Raw genomic sequence first — 19,541 nt, 5'->3', positions numbered from 1 at the left:
ACTGGAATTATATAGACAAAAAGCAAAGTGTGAATCGATACACATGGAAATGCCTATAGTTTTAAGTACTAATTGATCCTTAGAATGATTTTAATAAAGGATTCCGGGCATTTAATCCAAAATTTTCAAACTTGGCATTTAGATCCATAATTAGGCTGCTAAATAAGTGGCTTGACTTCAAAGGTTCTAAGCCTACCCCCACTCCACTGGAGTCAACAAGAGCAGTGGGTGCTCAGCACCTTATAAAATTAGGCACCTGATGTAGTGCCTAACTTTAGGCACCCACACTTGAAAAATCTGAAAGTACAGGAGTGATAATTATCTGTTGCTTACACAGTATGAGGAGTGTGCTAGCTGCTATGAAGCACCCAATTGTGATACCTTGACAATGAGTGTGTCTATAAAAATGTAGGTAGGATGTGGCTATTGTAGGATAAAGCAATCCCCAATGATACGAAGAACACTAACAAATGATATTCTAATTTGATATTTATCAAGTTTCACCAAAAATTTTAAAAATTAATTCCCAAATCTCTACATAGGAAATGAGCATTTTATAAATGTAATTTTAGCTGTCCTCTACACTGTACATGTTCCAGTAATTATTACTAGAAGCATTCGTTAAAATTTGAAAGTGGACAAATAATAATAGCATTTGTTCATTGAGATTCAATAATGGAAAATATCTTCTTGTGGTCTCTTTGATTAAAGCAGTCCTATGTTTATAAACCCCTCTGTGCTGTCAGTGCTGTCATTGAGGACCAGCTTATCTTTAGAAATCCTAAAATAGAGCTTCCGTGACTGCATAAAGCAAGATTTTTTTTCCCATAAAAGTAATAATTTTGTAAATCACCTGAGCCGTAAAGGAACATAGTAAAAACCATACCAGATCAGATCAGAAACCCATCTTTGACAATGGCAAGTGCCAAATCCTTCAAAGAAAAATGTAAAACTCCAGTGATGGACAATTTTTCAGTAACATGTTTCGTCCTAACTGCAAGCAGCTAATGATTGGCTTAGTCCTGCTGTATGAGGATTTCTATACCATCTCGTTCTTTTTAACCAGGGGTCTCAAACTCAATTTACCTCAGGGCCAGTGGCAGTCCTCAAATCCTCTCAGTGGGCCAATAATGTCACTTATGCCACCCAGAAGCCACCCCCAAAACTCTGCTCCCTCAAAAAATTCCACCCTCCACCTGCCTAACGCCTCTGGGAGGGAGTTTGGGCAGGGGTGGAGGTCTGGGGTAGGGTATTGGGGTGCAGAAGGGGTGAGAGCTTGGGCTCTGGGAAGGGTTCTGGGGTGCAGGCTCTGGGATGGGGCAGGAGGTGGGGGGGCAGGAGGAGGGGGTGGGGTTGCAGGCTCTAGGAGGGAGTTTGGGCGCAGGAGGGGGTGTGTGGCAACAGGGTGGTGGTGCAGGCTCTGGGAGGGAGTTTGGGGGCAGGAGGGGGTGTGTGGCAAAAGGGTGGTGGTGCAGGCTCTGGGAGGGAGTTTGGGGGCAGGAGGGGGTGTGTGGGGAGGGGGTGCAGGCTCTGGGAGGGAGTTTGGGGGGGTGGGAAGTGGGTGCAGGCTCTGGGAGGGAGCTCGGGGGCAGAAGGTGGTATGTGGGGAGGGGTCAGGGGGTGTGGCGCTTGCCTGGGGCTCCAAGCAGGGTGGGCCAGGAGGCCTCCACACACTGCTGCCCCCAGGTACTGCCCCCACAGCTTCCCATTGGCCGCAGGGAGTGCTAGGGGTGGGGACAACATGTGGCGGCACAGCCCCGCCACAGGGCCACAGGGTGGGGCCAGCAGACACGTGGACTGAGCAGGTGGAAGCCGCTCAGCTCTGCTGCGCTGCCGGTGGTGAGTGGGGTCCCGGTCTATTTTAAATTGCCTGGGTGGGGGGAGCGCTAGTGGGTGGCAGGTGGGATCAAGGGAGAGACCTGGCCTCAAAACTGCTGGAGCCCCATGGGCCACATTGGGGAGGTTCGCGGGACGCAAGTTTGAGGAGATTAAAGATCTTTCAAAAAAACAACAAGGAGTCTTATTTGGGCATAAGCTTTTGTGGGTAAAAACCCACTTCTTCAGATGCATCACTGAAAGATCTTTCAGTGACTTAAATGACCTGAACCATATTAAAATGTAATAATTTACATAAGTTTGTTTAAACAAAAACAATGTATTTTCCACGTTATCTCAGTTCATCGATGCATTTTAGTGCTGATAATTATTGCCATATATTTATTATCATGTTCTACAAATCCTGTAATTTCCTTTGACTTATGCTGTAGTTTGGTATATTATTTGATCAGCAATCTCAATGAGTCATTTTAGCCATATGTATTTAGTTAATTGGTTACTTTTTTCCGTGCTCATGTTTATATATAATATACTCTGTAAGGGAAAGGAAATCTGACTGCTTGCAGCTGAGTCTGGTAAAAGAGAAAATTAGGTTCTATCAGAGCCAACAGCTGTCCATAATGAATTCTGAACTAAAATTACTAGTGAAGAAAAGAATCTAGCCATCTGCAGGAAATGTGAAAATATTTTTATAACCTAATAGCTGAGATCTGGATAAGGGTACCACTGAGATTTCCCAGCTGTACCTACAGTGTATTCCCAAATATCCGTGGACATATAGTACACTGGAACACATTGCATCAGCTTGGCTACACAACATTTTTGGCTGCACTTGCACAGGCTGTATTTTGTTCTAAAGTAATCAGCATGAAAGTCCTCTTTTTCAAATCGATTTCCTGTGCCTCTAGAAATAAAATGCAGCTTTAAAAATAGTTCTGTTATCTTTGTATGGAGGCTTTCCAATCAGTGTTCCATTGCTTGAATATTTTCCTTTCATTTTTTAAAAAATTGTATAAATACTTCAGGATCCTGTTATTTGGAATCCGATTTTTATCTGATTGCTCCTTCCAATTGAATCATGCATTGTGTGGGGTTTGTTTAGTTTTGACACCTGGTTTTTATTATAATGGTATTCTAGTTCATTTTATAGTTGTTCTGATACTGATAAAATATTGCTACAAAAAGAATTCCATGCTTTTCTGCAGGTAATTTGCCCCGTATAATAACTCTTTAAGTTTCAGATCCTATGGAGAGAGAGAAATTAAAGTGCAACCACGAGATGATCCACCACAGTTAAGAAATGAGAAATGTTTAGGGTTATTAAGCATGGTGGGCCCGATTCTCCACTGTGTCACACCAGTTTTATATCAGTATAACTCCAATGAAATAAAAAAAACCTGGTGTAATGGAGAGAACCAGGCCCTGTGGGACAAATTCTATCATTGGCAGGTTATCCACGTGGGCACCTAAAAAAGATATTTATCCGTTTCACTTTTTTAGCATTCTGGCTAAGAAAACATGCCAATGTACAATATATCAAATTATAAGAGTTCATCACTGAAGTTGTGTGCTTTGCATACAATCTCCATCTTATTTTGTTTTATCTGTCTGGTAGTATCATCAGTGTATCAGAGCAGTCACAAAGTTTCAACAAAATCTCAGGCTGCAAGACTGTATTTTTTTGTTCCTGCTAGGATTTTTGAAATGCTGCTCGGATTTTTGTGCATTAGTCATTCAACTATGTTATTAACAAAAGGTAAAGAAATATCTTGTAAAATTGAGATCCAAAATTCCTGCCCCTCTGAACCTGCTCATGAGCACTTCAACCCGAAGCTTCCTGCTAATTGTAGGTATTATTCAGGTTTGTAGAGTGAGATGGTATGTATCTACACTTTGAGCAAGAGGTGTGATTTCCAGTTCAAGGAAGCATACTTGCCCTTGCTCTGATCGAGATAGTATGCTAAAAACGGAGTGCGGTCGCCTCAGTTTAGCCACCTCTCCTGTGTGCCGGTATGGATAGGTACGTACTCAAGGTGTCTAGCCACTCACACTGGCACAGCTACGCTATTTTTAGCATGCTAGCTTGAGCGGAACTAGCGCAAGTATGTCTTCTTGAGCTGGAAATCACCTCGTGACCCGAGGTGCCTGGGGCAGCCCTCACTGAAAATGCCAAGGTCAGGGCAGGCTGTGAAAAGGAGAGCAGATTCTCCCCAAACTGGAGGATAACACCGAAGTTAGATTCACCAACCAGTCCCAAACAGTGCTCCTGGTCCCCCACACTGGTTATCAAGAAGCTGAAAAAAGAAATCACATAGCCCCCTTTACTGCCTTCCAGTTCTCTGGCTCCCGATCAGCACCTAGGTCCAGTAAACTGAGAAGTTATTTATAACTTTGCTCACTATATGAAATGCTCTCTGATTCCCAGAGGACCAAACACATTACCAGACCAATACTAGTTTGGATCTTACCCGAAATACCACACTGCCAGCCGGTCCTTTAGCATCTAAAACTAAAGGTTTTATTATAAAATAAAAGAAAGAGAAGATTGCTTTGACTATTTAACAACTATCAGATACATATGACTTCAGAGTCCATATATCAGAATCTTAGCAACATTGGTGAGTTTGCTGGCTTGGAAGTCCCTCTGGAGCTCGTCCTTTGTTCAGAGCTTCAGTTTGTAAAGAAGTTATTCCAGAGGTGAGAAGCAGGACTGAAGATAAAATGGAGAAGATGCAGCTGCTTCTTTATATCCTTGCTGTGTGGTTTGTACATCGTTTGTCCCAAACACAAGATCAGAGCACATGGGCATGGAAAAGCTCTTGGAGTACCCTATCCACAGACATGTCCCTACATATCCTGCTGACTCATAGGTGTAACCCCTGCCTTTTATCAATGGGCTCATTGTACAGATGATTGTCCTTTATGGGCCATTAGGCAAGCTAGATACTGCTGATGCCCATCTGTCTGGGGGTGTCACCCAGAAACAGAGCACAAGTTTGATATACAATTTATAACATATATATATACATATTTATAACTCACAATACAAAGTTGATACATACATATAAATGTGATTATCATGGTTAGCCAATTATAACTTTTCTTACATGCCATATCTTGTAAGATTCATTGCAATTTTTTTAATATTGGTATCAATAATATTTTAAACGGTCACTCATATTCCATACAGCATCTCTCACACACACCCAGCTTGAAGTGCAGCATATCTTAAAGTAGGCTGAGTCCAAGTCATTTAGGGCTTTGGAAAAGACCAGGACTTTTGAATGATATCAGGACTGAACAAATTGCTGATGCAGCATGGCGAGCCCCGGAGCAATGTGTTCTCATATTGGCTTACTTATGCACAAGGAACACAAGGTCATCACTTTGACTGGATCTTCAAAATACATTCCTCTTTTCGCCCATGTGCTAATTTCCCGCAGAGACAGGAATAGCTGGGCAATGGCCATTCCTGCATTAGATGTGGACAAGATGCAGCGCTGTGTATGTGCATGTTACTGACACCAAAGTCCACAGTGAAATCTAGTGATGGACAGAAGTTTGAAAAAGGAACGGGAGACATCCTTGCAAATATTCTGCTGTCTCTGAAGTGCACAAGGAAAACAGAGCAATTGCTGCCAGACTCCAGCAGCATATGTTGCACTCACTCACTTTTCCCCACTGTCCTAATCTTCACTTTTATTTATTGAGAATTTGATCACCATTATATTTCCCTCGTAACTTACCCATAGAAGGTCATCATCCAAATTTTACAACAACTGCTCATGAGTAGATTTGTATACTGTTGAAAGACACTAATCATATTCAGGTGCATTTTCAAAATTATTTTACAGATCAGATTTCCTTTCCAAGCTCAAAGTTAGTGAATTCAGATCTTTACTTCACTCTTCATTGGAATGTATAATCACAATAATGCTTTAGGAATGTATCATATAAACATATAATGTAAAAAATGTATGCCGAAACTCACCAAAACATATGGGGAAAATAGTATTTTTTTAAAATACAGTTCCTTTTATTTAATACTACGGACAGAATACAACACATTAGAATATATAATATTGTATTTAAACATACAGGAAGATGAGACGAGGGCATTTGTGGACTATACCAGTTTGAAGATATAAGTTTGCACACAAATCCTTATTGCACAAGTAAAACACCGTTTCTGCTCAGACTGCTAGAGAAACTTCACTTGTCCTAGATTCCGATATTTCTTTTTCTGAATAATTGCAGGAATCATGTACTGCTTTTGATTCGCTTTATAAAGTGCTTATATAAAATCTTCTATTAAAACTGGGATTTAATTAAAAACACATAGAGGACTGATTTATTTAAAAGTAACAATACATTTTGTGAAGGAAACAGAGGGAAGAAAAAACAAGAGGCCTGAAACTGGAATTGGTGGACTTTTGGTTTTTGATACTCTACAATGTTTTTCACTCTATTCCATCGTGCTAGCACACTCAGCAAGAGCTCATTCTTCCTCTAAGGCTGATATTTTGAGGAAGGAAGCGTGAATAAGTAATCATACAATATTCATCCAAATCTGCAAATCACACAAGAATGAGGAATCCCTCCAAATCTACATTCATGCATGAATAAAGAGTAAATGCAATCATACAAACTCCCTCCAAGAAATCATACAGAAACCTTCCAGATCTGATTGCTATACTAAACATAACTGAAGGTAAACAGATGCCACATTTTTAAAGTTTGCTCATTTATGATAATCTGTGGCTCTGATACTTGTTATTTCATATGATATTCTCCTTCAATCCATTATTTGAATGAAATGCTTATTTGTTGTTATTGCTTCCATATTAAAAGAGTATTTTAATAATACATCTTCCTCCACTGATAACCAGTAGATAGTCACTAATGGTAATCACCTATTGGCTAGGTTTTGGGGGAGTTATTTTTCCCCTTTATACTATGTAGGTCTGCTGTTCAAGTCCTTCAATCCTTAGGAGCTTTATAGGACTGAATCTGTGGTTCTGCAGCACTTCGGAGCTCTGCAGAGTTGAAACTAAAATTCCTACCTTATCAAAGGAGTTACATTCAGTGATGTTGTCTTAAGTGTGATTTTTTTTTTATTGAAGGAAACACCAAAAATAAAAATACATTCTATTGCACTAAATATATTTTGAAGCACAAGTTCTTGAATTTCTTTTGCATACCACTTACTCTATGCATTTACTTAGTGGTGGAATTTCATCACTTTTAATTTAATAATATTTCATAGAATCATAGAATATCAGGGTTGGAAGGGACCCCAGGAGGCCATCTAGTTCAATCCCCTGCTCAAAGCAGGACCAATCCCCAACTAAATCATCCCAGCCAGGGCTTTGTCAAGCCTGACCTTAAAAATATCTAAGGAAGGAGATTCCACCACCTCCCTAGGTAACGCATTCCAGTGTTTCACCACCCTACTAGTAAAAAAGTTTTTCCTAATATCCAACCTAAACCTCCCCCACTGTAACTTGAAGCCATTACTCCTTGTTCTGTCATCTGCTAGCACTGAGAACAGTCTAGAGCCATCCTCTTTGTAACCCCCTTTCAGGTAGTTGAAAGCAGCTATCAAATCCCCCCTCATTCTTCTCTTCCGCAGACTAAACAATCCCAGTTCCCTCAGCCTCTCCTCATAACTCATGTGTTCCAGTCCCCTAATCATTTTTGTTACCCTCCGCTGGACTCTTTCCAATTTTTCCACATCCTTCTTGTAGTGTGGGGCCCAAAACTGGACATAGTACTCCAGATGAGGCCTCACCAGTGTCGAATAGAGGGGAACAATCACGTCTCTCGATCTGCTGGCAATGCCCCTACATATACATCCCAAAATGCTGTTGGCCTTCTTGGCAACAACGGCACACTGTTGACTCATATCCAGCTTCTCATCCACTGTAACCCCTCGGTCCTTTTCTGCAGAACTGCTGCCGAGCCATTCAGTCCCTAGTCTGTAGCAGTGCATGGGATTCTTCCGTCCTAAGTGTAGGATTCTGCACTTGTCCTTGCTGAACCTCATCAGATTTCTTTTGGCCCAATCCTCCAATTTGTCTAGGTCCATCTGTATCCTATCCCTACCTCTCCTCCCAGTTTAGTGTCACTGCAAACTTGCTGAGGGTGCAATCCACACCATCCTCCAGATCATTTATGAAGATATTGAACAAAAGCGGCCCCAGGACCGACCCTTGGGGCACTCCGCTAGATGCCGGCTGCCAACTAGACATGGAGCCATTGATCACTACCCGTTGAGCCCGACAATCGAGCCAGCTTTCTATCCACCTTATAGTCCATTCATCCAGCCCATACTTCTTTACCTTGCTGGCAAGAATACTGTGGGAGACAGTGTCAAAAGCTTTGCTAAAGTCAAGGAACAACATGTCCACTGCTTTCCCCTCATCCACAGAGCCAGTTATCTCGTCATAGAAGGCAATTAGATTAGTCATGCATGACTTGCCCTTGGTGAATCCATGCTGACTGTTCCTGATCACTTTCCTCTCCTCTAAATGCTTCAGAATTGATTCCTTGAGGACCTGCTCCATGATTTTTCCAGGGACTGAGGTGAGGCTGACTGGCCTGTCATTCCCAGGATCCTCCTTCTTCCCTTTTTTAAAGATGGGCACTACATAAGCCTTTTTCCAGTCGTCTGGGATTTTCCCCAATTGGCATGAGTTTTCAAAGATAATGGCCAATGGCTCTGCAATCACATCTATCAACTCCTTTAGCACTCTCGGATGCAGCGCATCCGGCCCCATTGACTTGTGCTCATCCAGCTTTTCTAAATAGTCCCGAACCACTTCTTTCTTCACAGAGGGCTAGTCACCTCCTCCCCATGCTGTGCTGCCCAGTGCAGTAGTCTGGGAGCTGACCTTGTTCGTGAAGACAGAGGCAAAAAAAGCATTGAGTACATTAGCTTTTTCCACAGCCTCTGTCACTAGGTTGCCTCCCTCATTCAGTAAGGCGCCCACACTTTCCTTGACTTTCTTCTTGTTGCTAACATACCTGAAGAAACCCTTCTTGTTACTCTTAACATCTCGTGCTAGCTGCAACTCCAGGTGTGATTTGGCTGTCCTGATTTCACTCCTGCATGCCCAAGTAATATTTTTATAGTCTTTCCTGGTCATTTGTCCAATCTTCCACTTCTTGTAAGCTTCTTTTTTGTGTTTAAGATCAGCAAGGATTTCACTGTTAAGCCAAGCTGGTCGCCTGCCATATTTACTATTCTTTCTACACATCGGGATGGTTTGTCCCTGTAACCTCAATAGGGATTCCTTGAAATACAGCCAGCTCTCCTGGACTCCTTTCCCCATCATTTTGTTCTCCCAGGAGATCCTGCCCATCAGTTCCCTGAGGGAGTCGAAGTCTGCTTTTCTGAAGTCCAGGGTACGTATTCTGTTGGTCTCCTTTCTTCCCTGTGTCAGGATCCTGAACTCGACCATCTCATGGTCACTGCCTCCCAGGTTCTCATCCACTTTAGCTTCCCCTACTAATTCTTCCCAGTTTGTGAGCAGCAGGTCAAGAAGAGCTCTGCCCCTAGTTGGTTCCTCCATCACTTGCACCAGGAATCATAGAATATCAGGGTTGGAAGGAACCTCAGGAGGCCATCTAGTTCAATCCCCTGCTCAAAAGCAGGACCCATCCCCAGTTAAATCATCCCAGCCAGGGCTTTGTCAAGCCTGACCTTAAAAACTTCTAAGGAAGGAGATTCCACCACCTCCCTAGGTAACGCATTCCAGTGTTTCACCACCCTCCTAGTGAAAAAGTTTTTCCTAATATCCAACCTAAACCTCCCCCACTGCAACTTGAGACCATTACTCCTTGTTCTGTCATCTGCTAGCACTGAGAACAGTCTAGAACCATCCTCTCTGGAACTACCTCTTAGGTAGTTGAAAGCAGCTATCAAATCCCCCCTCATTCTTCTCTTCCGCATACTAAACAATCCCAGTTCCCTCAGCCTCTCCTCATAACTCATGTGTTCCAGACCCCTAATCATTTTTGTTGCCCTTCGCTGGACTCTCTCCAATTTATCCACATCCTTCTTGTAGTATGGGGCCCAAAACTGGACACAGTACTCCAGATGAGGCCTCACCAATGTCGAATAGAGGGGGACGATCACGTCCCTCGATCTGCTGGCAATGCCCCTACATATACATCCCAAAATGCTGTTGGCCTTCTTGGCAACAACGGCACACTGTTGACTCATATCCAGCTTCTCATCCACTGTAACCCCTCGGTCCTTTTCTGCAGAACTGCTGCCTAGCCATTCGGTCCCTAGTCTGTAGCTGTGCATTGGGTTCTTCCGTCCTAAGTGCAGGACCCTGCACTTATCCTTATTGAACCTCATCAGATTTCTTTTGGCCCAATCCTCCAATTTGTCTAGGTCCCTCTGTATCCTATCCCTGCCCTCCAGCGTATCTACCACTCCTCCCAGTTTAGTATCATCCGCAAATTTGCTGAGAGTGCAATCCACACCATCCTCCAGATCATTTATGAAGATATTGAACAAAACCGGCCCCAGGACCGACCCCTGGGGCACTCCACTTGACACCGGCTGCCAACTAGACATGGAGCCATTGATCACTACCCGTTGAGCCTGACAATCTAGCCAACTTTCTACCCACCTTATAGTGCATTCATCCAGCCCATACTTCTTTAACTTGCTGACAAGAATACTGTGAGAGACAGTGTCAAAAGCTTTGCTAAAGTCAAGATACAGTACATCCACTGCTTTCCCTTCATCCACAGAACCAGTAATCTCATCATAGAAGGCGATTAGATTAGTCAGGCATGACTTGCCCTTGGTGAACCCATGCTGACTGTTCCTGATCACTTTCCTCTCATGTAAGTGGTTCAGGATTGATTCTTTGAGGACCTGCTCCATGATTTTTCCGGGGACTGAAGTGAGGCTCACTGGCCTGTAGTTCCCAGGATCCTCCTTCTTCCCTTTTTTAAAGTTTGGGACTACATCAGCCTTTTTCCAGTCATCCGGGACTTCCCCCGTTCGCCACGAGTTTTCAAAGATAATGGCCAATGGCTCTGCAATCACAGCCGCCAACTCCTTTAGCACTCTCGGATGCAACTCGTCCGGCCCCATGGACTTGTGCTCGTCCAGCTTTTCTAAATAGTCCCTAACCACCTCTTTCTCCACAGAGGGCTGGCCATCTATTCCCCATGTTGTGATGCCCAGCACAGCAGTCTGGGAGCTGACCTTGTTCGTGAAGACAGAGGCAAAAAAAGCATTGAGTACATTAGCTTTTTCCACATCCTCTGTCACTAGGTTGCCTCCCTCATTCATTAAGGGGCCCACACTTTCCTTGGCTTTCTTCTTGTTGCCAACATACCTGAAGAAACCCTTCTTGTTACTCTTAACATCTCTCGCTAGCTGCAGCTCCAGGTGCGATTTGGCCCTCCTAATTTCATTCCTACTTGCCCGAGCAATATTTTTGTGCTCTTGCCTGGTCATATGTCCAACCTTCCACTTCTTGTAAGCTTCTTTTTTATGCTTAAGATCCGCTAGGATTTCACCGTTAAGCCAAGCTTGTCGCCTGCCATATTTACTATTCTTTCGACACATCGGGATGGTTTGTCCCTGTAACCTCAACAGGGATTCCTTGAAATACAGCCAGCTCTCCTGGACTCCTTTCCCCTTCATGTTAGTCCCCCAGGGGATCCTACCCATCCGTTCCCTGAGGGAGTCGAAGTCTGCTTTCCTGAAGTCCAGGGTCCGTATCCTGCTGCTTACCTTTCTTCCCTGTGTCAGGATCCTGAACTCAACCAACTCATGGTCACTGCCTCCCAGATTCCCATCCACTTTTACTTCCCCTACTAATTCTTCCCGGTTTGTGAGCAGCAGGTCCCCTACACTTTCCAAAAACTTTCCAAAAACTTCCTGGATTGTCTGTGCACTGCTGTATTGCTCTCCCAGCAGATATCTGGGTGATTGAAGTCTCCCATGAGAACCAGGGCCTGCGATCTACTAACTTCTGTGAGTTGCCGGAAGAAAGCCTCGTCCACCTCATCCCCCTGGTCCGGTGGTCTATAGCAGACTCCCACCACGACATCACCCTTGTTGCTCACACTTCTAAACTTAATCCAGAGACACTCAGGTTTTTCTGCAGTTACATACTTGCGCTCTGAGCAGTCGTACTGCTCCCTTACATACAGTGCAACTCCCCCACCTTTTCTGCCCTGCCTGTCCTTCCTGAACAGTTTATATCCTTCCATGACAGTACTCCAGTCATGTGAGTTATCCCACCAAGTCTCTGTTATTCCAATCACATTCAATTCCTTGACTGTGCCAGGACTTCCAGTTCTCCCTGCTTGTTTCCCAGGCTTCTTGCATTTGTGTATAGGCACTTGAGATAACTCGTTGATCGTCCCTCTTTCTCAGTATGAGGCAGGAGCCCTGCCCTCTCGCGCGCTCCTGCTCGTGCTTCCTCCCGGTATCCCACTTCCCCACTTACCTCAGGGTTTTGGTCTCCTTCCCCCGGTGAATGTAGTTTATAGCCTAATTTAAACAGTTATGTCCTGGATCAGGCCTTTTCAAGCGACTTAAAAAAAAAATCAGATCAGGCAACTTCTTCTTTTTGCCAGGGGATGGATCACTTGATGATTGCCTGTTCTGTTCATTCTCTGTGAAGTACCTGGCATTAGCCACTGTCGGAAGACAGGATACTGGGCTAGATGGACCTTTGGTCTGACTCAGTATGGCCGTTCTTATGTTAGATGTACAGAGCTGAACAGGGGAGCTCCTGTGGAATGTTCAAAACTCCCCAGGCATACAGGTCCCCTCCTGAATGTTTTTGCACTTCTGAAAGACCTTCACCACAAAGATCCATGCTTATATGCGGGGGTAAATATGTTTAAAGAGCCTAATGAATTTCAAGAGCACACAGAAGCCTTGTAAAGACTGAAAGAAAAATCTTCAGAAAGCTCACATAAGGGATGGAGGTCCAAGGTTAGCTTTGGATTTAAGAGTCTCCTGTACTCCATCCAGATACTTGTGAAAAGTCCTTGGGATCAGTAGGTTAGACTTTGCCTACCATATTTCGAATACAAAAGGATCGTTGCCTGTTCTGTGCTCTCCTTTATGTGTAATCTTTTTTTATATCCAGTTTAAGAAATCTCAGCCTCCACCGGCAAAGATCATGTTATTTTTCAGTATAAAATAAAGGAGGGGAAAAAGGGTAGTCCAGTGAACAATTAAACTTAAAAATTCCATGTCACATTCAACATGAGGCTGGTATTGTGCCATAATCACAAGGAGGAAAAAGAGCAGTCCCCGTTATCTCAGTCATTTTTATGTACTTTCAGTTCACAAACACCAGTCTCATTCTATCTGAAACGGTAATATTCAATCAAATTATCCCCTGATATATGTCAAGAATGTCCTAAATGATTTTTGGTCCGTATTTCACTATCTTTGTTTTCAATTAAATGATCTGTGAAATTTAGTAATTACATTGTCTTCCTTTGCCAGATCACTGAAGTATCAATAAAGGGTCAGCATTAAAACAACAACAAATTAATCATAAAAGCCAACCTGTTACAATGATTTTAGTGTGGAATGGCCCCTTTATGCCTCTTAATTTTCCTTTTTTGTGCACTGTAACTGCATCGCATCACGGGACATTAAGCATATTTCAACTCGTGGGACTGACTCAGTCATGTTTTTAGAAATTGAAAACAAATGTAACTGGATGAATGATAAAATTGAAGTTATAACAATTTCCTGGTAGGCATGCTTGTTTAATGGATTGCATCTTTTTCAGCATGTAAACATTGCAGTGGCTATCACTAACTAAAATAAGATTTTTTGTTTCAACTTTTAAGTTTGGCAGTAATTTCACATGCTACAAAAGAACTTAAGGAAGTTACAACAAACGTTAAGAGTTTATTTGTGGCCTAATGCTCATTAGCTGAATCATCGCCCTTAGTGGAAAGTAACTAGAAAAGATGATTTTGCTTTTGGGGTCTGGGTGAAAACATAACGCCCAGTCCTGTGAGGTGCTGAGTGCCTTTCCCTTGTTTGATTAGGCCTCAGTGAAAGCTGAGGTTGCTTAGTACTTTGTAGCGTTGGGTCTATGATTACGTATTTGTCCTGTCTGGAAAAAATGAATCCTCTCCCCTTTCTTTCGTGCTTACGAATTTAAAAATATAATAAATGGATTGAACTATGGGGGCTTCAGCCTGCAGCTGATGTTTTCATACTGTATTCTAAGACATGAGAGAATCAGCCTGGGTGCTTAGCAACTAGGACAATGAACAGCAGATCAAATAGAGATGGTTTATCAGTTGTGCTGTTCTTATCGTGTTTGTGGTTTGAAGGCTGTTGAAATGATGCAAAACAAAAAGCACAAACAGCGTTCTTTTATTATCACCATGATGTAGAGTGTAGTTCTTCAGGATCAAAGAGAAATGCATTCTCCTCCAGAATTCTAATCCTTCAACTTGAGTCACGCAACACACTTTGATAGTGCTGGGCAAAATAAAATGAAAATAAATACATAAAAGAAATTAAGGTTGGTAAGGAAATTTGGTGATTCAGCCAAAAACATAGGTCCCACAAAACACACATGCACAAGGATTCCCACAGTTCAAATTCTTCATGATCAAATAACAGTGATTAATGTCATTTCTGGGTAATTGTGGTCAAATTTAAATGTCAGATGGGTGTGTCACATCTAGTTATAAAACCCTTTTTTATCTTTGAAGCCATTAACAAAGATACAATAGTTGTTTGTTTTCAGAGGGTTGTAACTGAAGTACAGGGTGTTTCTGCTTAGGTTATAGAATTAAGTTAATAGATATAAAAATATACTTTTAAAAAAAGACAGATTCAAACAGTAGCATTTATATGGTCATTTCTGAAAGAAAAGTAAATTATAATTGACCCACATTCCAGTGTCCTGAGTTTCAGCCTCAAATACGATATCAGGAAACCAACTTGCAAATATGAGTTTAAAATCCTTGGAAAAGTCACAGATCATGTTACCCGAAGATAAAATGGAATATTATCTCAAACATCAATTCCTTTTCTTTTACAAGGTAGAGCGCAGCTTAAGTAGATAGCTATGCCTTTTAGCAACTATTCAGAGAATACATGATTTTTTTTTTAATGCTAAGCCTCTCTGCTTAATTTTGTGGTTTTGGTTTTCCTTAATTACTGTATTTGTTTGAGCAGGTCGTAATACAACCTGCACCCCTTTTTAGGAAGAAATAGAGAGACGTGTACATAGTATTCTGTAATAACCCTGTTTATACAATGTTATTTTTAATTGTTTTCTCCTTTTCTGTTTCCAAGAGCTCATATGCAGCATCTCAACTAGAGAGGTACTCTGACTTTAAAATCAGATTCAGATTTCTAACATGTCAGAAGTCAGGCACATTCAGAAATAAGGTTTAGATTTGGTCCATTATAAATAAAAGGGGGTATAGGCAAGATTCATATCTGGGCTCAGATTGTAAACATTCCAGAAATTAAAGATGTGTAAGATCTAGTATTTTGGTTTGGGTTCCTTTCTCTACCTACCTGGGATTTCATTCTCAATAGTGAAGCTTCAAGATTCTTAAATGGTCGCTCATCATGCAGTGCTTTCTACACTACCTGCATTTTCTGTGGCCAACATCTTTGAATCAGGAGGACCTTGATATCATGACCAGATATTGTTGAACACAACCCTCTGATTGACTGATTTCCACAGGAACTAATCAGCATAGCTTTAATGTTGAGGGTGTTTACCCACAGAATGGTGTTTGTTATAAGTGGAGGACTGGCCAGGACTCTTAGCATTGTGAGCTTCTGCCATTGTTTAGGAAGTTGACATTCCTCAGAGTTATGTCTGTGAGGATCAGTCTGGGGTGTCTGAAGTGTGGCATAGCACCATGAGACACTGAAGTGTTAAGGTGTCTGTACTGCACCAGGAAAGGGGGACGGGGAGGAGCAAAGTCTCTGAGTGCTGTGCAGCAACATGGCACTCTAACAGAGTTCAGAACCGAGGCATGGGAGAGGGGGTGGCCTTGGGACACCTTGATGCAGATGGAGTTATTGGCCCCGTGAACAGATAAAGGCCTCATTACCTTAAGGCTGGTAGACACATCAGGACCTCAAAGCAGGTGGGTATGTTGGACCCTCATAGTAGTTTAGCCCTTTTCCTCCTTTGAATACTAGGAACACCTTGAGGTAGATAAATGGTTGCTGGATAAACCTTGCTGAGGATGAACATGTCAGCAACTTACTGTGGATGGATTTGGATGCATGGTGTCTCAACATTAACTGATCTGTCGGCCCCTCAGTTCTGATAGTTAGGAACATTAGCATATTGACAAATTTTGATGCCTCCACATGCTTGAATGAATCAGAGCTTTGGAAAAGTTTGTGGCTTTCTGCAACTGGACCAGGGATTACCTTCTACAATGTAGTGTTTTGGTGATTATTGCCTTCTGACATGGATCTTACTAATTGTGACCCATAGGCTATCTTACTGCAACAGTACACTTTATCCAGAACTGCCCTTGAAAAAAAAACATTTGTAGATGGTAACACAACAGAGCAGAGGAAGTGAAAAATGCCTACTCTAATTAAAAGATAGAGTTTTACCTGGGTGGTTGTTTGACCCAATAATGGCCAGTGGGTTGTTTAAAGTCTGTAAGTGCCAGGGTAACCTTGTGTGTCTCATATGAAAAGTGATCTGCCATCCAGCAGCACAGTGCTCACAAACACTGTGCTGGAGCATTAGCTCAATTCTGAGTGAGAGGGGAAATAGCCAGACCTGAATTGGTAATGACACTTCCACTATCTTACCATCCAAATTCTAATTTAGCCTAACTTGCTTAGCTTCTAGAATTTGACATAACTGCAGCATGAGGAAGTATGTCATAGGTACCAATGACTGAGTATTTGTGTTACTAGTTATTAGTAAAATTCATTTTGCATTTAGAGAAATATGGATTCCTCTATATATCTTAGAAAATCACACATTTTTCAGCTTTTTTTCTGGTTATTTGCACAATCAAAACAGATGCAAGCAGCCACAATCATAGGACCTCTGATGCAAGTGCTAAATGTTTTGTAATCCACAATCACAGTCAGTCTCTGCTGATTGCTGCAAGCAAGAGTGGCCCCTGAATTAGAGAATTATGGTTTAAATCTTCATGTAAACCAATCTGCCCGGCCAGCGGGTGCCATTTGCAGTAATTTTTTTGCAAGCCGCAGAAAAGAGCCTTGCCAAGATTAAAACAGCTCAAGCTTGCTGGAGTGCATAACTCTTACTAAACCCAGGTGAATGAATTCCCTGTTAGCTAATGAAATTATGGCCTGTTCCATCTTTCTCGAAACCTCATCTGATCAATATCAGCCCAAACTCTCAGTTAATGTTAAGGTGCTCCCCAAAGTAGTATATGACAAAATAGAGATTGACGGGTTTGGTGTGTTAGCACAAGGTTTCTGTTGTAGTTGTTTGGAAGGTCTATCTTTGGAAACAAGTAACTGATGTACAGAAATATTTGTTTAATGATATCTAAAACTAGTGGAATCTGACTGGCAAGAATTTTCTGGTGGGTGAGTAAAACAACTTTTATGTTCTGTACTTTCTGTTCATCTGGGTTACAAGCGGAACCAGTTCGTTGATAATTCACAGGATTTCTTAGCTTTTTATAAGAATAAAGAATTTTGACAACTTTCTGTTTTGCCATTAGTTATTGGGTGCAGGATGGATGTATGATAGTTAAGACTTCACTAAAAGACTGCATTTCTTAGGTAATTGACCTGGGGAGTTTGGGATTGTATTTTTTTTTATTAGCATATCTCAGTTTAAGATCACCCTTAAATTATGTAATCTCTGAGGGTATGTCTTCAATGCAAAAACAAACAAACAAAAAACAACAACAACAATGAGGAAGCAAGTCCCAGAGCCCAGGTCAACTGATTCAGGCTCACAGGGCTAAAAATAGCAGTGTCGACATTCCCACCTGAAACCCACTGAGGAGGGATGAGTTGCAGAGCCTGGCCTCCAGCCTGAGCAGGAACACCTACACTGCGATTTTTAGCCCCATTGGGGTTGACAACTTTGGTTGGATGAATTTCTGGGCATGTCATCAGATAACATAATCTTTAATTAAAGATTAATCTTTAATTACTGGAGACTCCAGGACAATCCTGGAGGGCTGGCAACCCTAGGCCCCATAGTGGGCCCCAGGAGCCTGAAGCATTTGACTAGAGCTCTAAGTCTCACTGCTACAGCGTTCCTTTTTTTGAGTCTCTAGAGGGTTATAGATTCTTGTTTGCCGTGCTCCCTTCTGAATCTTGTGCCTGCGGCTTAGAAGTAAGAGTATAGGGTTATTAGGATAAATCTTCAAAGGGCTTAGGCCTAGCATTCCTTTTCACAGGCATAATCTGAGCCCACAGAAACGAATTTACAGGTACAATGTACACCTCTATGTAATTTTCTTCTATAGTCATATAGCTGGAGTCATAATACCAAAATTTGGTCACATAGTTGAACCGAGGGTCCATGTATTGTAGGTATCAATTGTGCCTACAAAACGATCCTTTGGATCTGTTTATAACTACTGCCATGCAATGGACTATGTATGGCCACCAGTAAGGTATCAGAAGAAGTCCTCTGAGTAATATCAATATCAAGATTTGACCTTTAAATTCTCTTTCCTCCCCCAATTGCCACTAGAGTCATAATATGGTAACCAATATATAAAATATAATACTGGACACTTTGGCTAAAGACAAGGTGATTTAAAGAATTAGCCCTAAAATTTGGTACATTTTTGACAGCAGTGTTCATAAACCAAACTATTATTAAATGGATCTACTGCTGAGCTGGATTTAGTTCTTTCACTGGACTTAATATTTCATGTGGGAGGTCTTATCTGCCTTTACCAAAACTCTCTCTGTACCCTAGACCTCTCCTCACAATCTACCATCACATCCTAAAACAAAAACAAACAAACAAACCACTTTCTACTTCAGTGAAATTCACAGTTAATCACTTGCTATGCAGGAACTAGGCAGTTTTGACTTCATGGCTTTGAAATGAAACCGGAGCTTGTGTGGTGCAGAAACACCCCAGCTCCCATTGAAGAAATGGAAGTTGTGGTCACTTAGAACCTCTCATGAAGTGCTTAGCACCTTGTAAAATGAGCTCCCCAGAGCAGGAGATTTTCAGATCCTGTATGGTGAATATCACAAATTCAGACTTGACTCTAACTGCATTTATTTAAGCCTGATTTTAGTTGTATCATCTAGTCCCTTTAAATTAATAATTATATATAACTATATCTATCTATCAATAGGGCTAGATACTGGCCCCCATCTGGTCTGTTTTGTACTTCTCTGGAGATGCAAAGGAGATTTATAAATGACCTGCTAATGATTTCCCCAGCATAGTGGTGCAGAACTGGCATATAGCCAGTCCTACCCCCCAACTCACAGCACCTGGTGAAATGGTCATGTTGGTGGCCTGGCTGGGTGAAGGGGTTGAGGCTAGTGCAATCTGCATCAAGATCCAACCCCAGGATCAGAGACTAAGTGGCATAAAGTTTACCTACAAGAGTAGCTTTGATAGACCTAAGGGTTGGGCGCACTATATATAACATTCAGTTTTACTAACAAATGACTCTCTTCTTAATGAAATAAAGAGAGATGACTTGCAAATAATGTAGCATTA

The 19,541-nt window shown here is 42.0% G+C and overlaps 1 protein-coding gene across 43 annotated transcripts in view; it reads left to right on the top strand.

The window, feature by feature from the left end:
* PTPRD (protein tyrosine phosphatase receptor type D) overlaps window positions 1-19,541 on the top strand; it is a 624,822-nt gene that overhangs the window by 586,508 nt on the left and 18,773 nt on the right. The window lies entirely within an intron of this gene.

This window comes from Lepidochelys kempii, chromosome 5 (assembly GCF_965140285.1).
Source record: "Lepidochelys kempii isolate rLepKem1 chromosome 5, rLepKem1.hap1, whole genome shotgun sequence".
In the NCBI taxonomy this organism is placed as follows: Eukaryota; Metazoa; Chordata; order Testudines; family Cheloniidae; genus Lepidochelys; species Lepidochelys kempii.
This window is presented reverse-complemented; position numbering and strand designations above follow the sequence as displayed.